A 3,386-nucleotide genomic window follows, 5' to 3' on the forward strand; every position below is an offset into this window, starting at 1 on the left:
CTGTTCCCCTGGTACCCGGAGAGCAGGTCTTGAAGAGGAAAAGACGGCTCCACAAGTTGGATGACCAGTGGGAGAAGGACCCGTACACCGTACTGCCCTCAAGCCACGAGAACCCGAAGGTCTGTACCATCAGTAAAGACGGAGGGGAAACCACAGCCATTGTATCCCGGGACCACCTGAAGAAGTGTCCCGAACAACTGAGGAACCCTGAAGAGGAACAAGAAGACCATCGACCCGTGGGAGAAAGGGAAGATATGGTTAGTACCGTGCTCGGGGACTTCCCTCGGTCTTGGACTCAAGTCAATGGTGCAGTTGTGGTACCCGTACTCACCTTCCTCCAACCATCATCCCAAGAACCTACGGAGCAACGGGTAGAGCTGGAAGAACAGCCGGTCCAGGAGGCAGAAGACTCCACACAAGTAGAACAGGAGAATCAACCCTCTGCTTATAGTGAGCCTGCCGTACCCCTAGTGAGACAAAGAGCCGGTAGACAGCTGCCCAGTTTACCCTTGACAGCTCCTACACCCTGTAGTTCAGGGCCAGACAGTCAGCTCCGTAGGTCCACTAGGGCCACTAGAGGCCAGTTACCCGCACGTTGGAGGATCTAAATGTTTAAGCTATTTTATAATGTTTACCTGTCTATAGTTGCTTGTGTGTAATTTTGTATTTCTAGTTGTTTTTAGGAATCCTTGGTGGATTTACCGGGAATCCTTGTATATAGTTGGAGCGTAACCCAGGATGGACTAAAGACTGTCAAGGACTCGGGGTAGAACAGACCCCTACCTGGTTACGTCTCCCTGTGTTGGTGAAATGGACACCTTGCTTTCTTCAGAGACTGCACCCGGTTGCGGACACGCCGTAACCATCTTTATGTGTTTTCTTATTGTATTATTAATGTTTTGCCTTGTTATGTTTTCTAAATGTGTTTAGTCCCGGAGTACTAAATTTTACTAGGGGGGAATGTGACACCCCAGGGGTCTGGTTGCCACAGTAACGTAATGTTATGTCTGAGAGCAGGTGGGAGGTCCTTTAGTCAGGGATCCTGTGCATGCCACACCTCCTGCCCAGTCTTGGGAGGGGAAGAACTTCCCCTATATAAACCTGGGGCTGAGGCAGGGTGAGTGAGTAGAAGAAGAGAAGAAGTAGAGACAGCATAGGAAGAAACAGCAGTTACAAGGAGTCAGGGGCTGGCAGCTGCAGAGTTCGCCCTGACTAAGAAGACTTTTTACCGGACCCGGAGTCCGAGGCTGTGGGGACTAATTCCTGCCCAGCAGCAGAATCCGTCAGGCAGGGGATTTCAGGTCCTCTGGCCCAGAAGCCCGAAGGCACGGTCACACGCGTGGGACCAGCACCGCCATCGTGGAGCGGAAGCCATTAGAAGGCCCCGAGTCACCGGCCATACGGGTGAGCACCACACGGTACACTCAGGGACGTGGGCTACTTACATCAGCTCCTAGCAAGGTAGCCAGAAGAGTACAGTCAGTTTGGGAGGCCTACAACTACGCCTGGCCAGGGGAGATCCCATCTGCTCAAGGACTGACCAGGCCCCATCCGCTAGCAAGTACTCCGGGAGGGTCTTTTGTTGTTACCAGTAAAGACCCTGAACTACACCGTACCGTCTCTGAGTGGTTCCTGCTACCCCCATCATCCACGTCGGCTGCCCTGAGGCCATACCCCTCCCGTTGGGGGTTATACTATCACGCTGCACAATCCCACCATCGTCCTCAGCGGTCTGCCCTGCAGCAGCAGCCCCCTGGCTGCACTCAACGGGTGGCGTAGTCATCAACCATTTACTACTAATGGACTGCCGTCTAGTTTGACTCCCTGGGCACGGACCGGGTCACCGCCACGAGACTACAACCCTCCACAGATCCGGCTCCGGGTAAGCTCCCGCATGCGCAGCGCAGCGCGACACAGGCCCAGGGGCGCGTCATTAGCACTTACAATGTGTTCTCACTTGTGCTATGGATCCTCTTGTATGGTCCAAATAGCTAAATAGTCAATCTTCCATTTAGTACTATTTTTATTATACACATGGCTACTCTGTACTCATGAACACTCATAGGTTACTTGTACTAATGCTATCACTTGGTTTAAATGTCTCTGTCATAAGGAACTGTGACAGCAGTAGCAACTGACAACAAAGACACTGATGGCCCCTTGCTGAGTTGCTTATGTGGCAAAGGCAAGGGCTATTTTCACCAGCATAATCTGTTTAGTAAGCTTTCTGTCTGAAGATCATAGATCAATTATATACTAACACGTTGCCCTCATGAGAATTCAGATTTAGCTTTGCCAATGACTCTACTCCACGACTGCCTGAGTGTAGTAATGGCTACAATACACTGTGACTATAAACCTTGTATCTTGTCTTTAGTAGACTACAAGTATTTCTGACCAATGGTAATTACTGATGTTACTGGGAAACTCTTCTTCAAGAACTATATGAAGAGGAAAGAGAGTCCATGGCAAACATTCTAATAGGCACGCTTCTGTTATTGGTTGATACTACTATACTTTTTGAGACGTAACTTAAAGGCCCCAATACAAATTTGCACCCTCCTTCTTCTACCATGTACCATGTAGTGTTTCCTATATTTCTTAGACGACTTTGCTATTTTCATTTGGATGGTATTCTCCAGTAGAGGCATTGCTTCTGGGGTAAAACTACAGGGGCAGCAAATGGTGACATAGGGAGTGTCTCCTGAAACCGTGAGGTCTTTTAGAAGTGTATGTATCCCTAGAATCAGAAATTCAACTGATACATTTGTGCCATTGCTTCTGGTTTTCCAAAATTCAATACACATCATTGAGGGTAGTTAACCATGCTGTTGTAGTTTTAATGTGGCTAGTCTGATAGCTTGATGACGCCTGACTGTCCACATTTCAGTTAAATTTTGCACCTATAGGAAGAGTTAACTACTTGAGTCTTCGTTTCTAACGTCCCCTATGTGAACATCCGTATGATCTGATTCCCTAACCCTATAGATCCGTACATACACTTGGTTGTTTTGCAGGGCAGCTCTCGCCTTCCTCCCCTCGTCTGCTCTTGTTGATCAGACAGTTGGAGCAAGTTACAACCTGCAGAACAACAGCCCAGGTTGTGAGCAGCTTTCATTCAACCAGCTGCTTGCACACAGAGCTAATTATATTAATGAGGGCTTCCCTGGGGAAGAATCGGTGACATCAAGAGAAGTACCTACCAATTACAATGTTGGAGGCGGCTCCAGGAGTTTGGCAGAGCTGACTTGCTAGAGGTACAGTACTTGACTATTGACAGGGAAGTACAGCTTGATGACTGGAGCAGGTATGAGATGGAGGTTGATCATCATGGGTCACCACCAACACATGGTTTGACATGAACCTGGACCAAGTGACCTCTACTA

The sequence above is a fragment of the Phyllobates terribilis genome, unplaced genomic scaffold (assembly GCF_046119375.1).
Source record: "Phyllobates terribilis strain yellow unplaced genomic scaffold, ASM4611937v1 Scaffold_5__5_contigs__length_657084704, whole genome shotgun sequence".
Lineage (NCBI taxonomy): Eukaryota > Metazoa > Chordata > Amphibia > Anura > Dendrobatidae > Phyllobates > Phyllobates terribilis.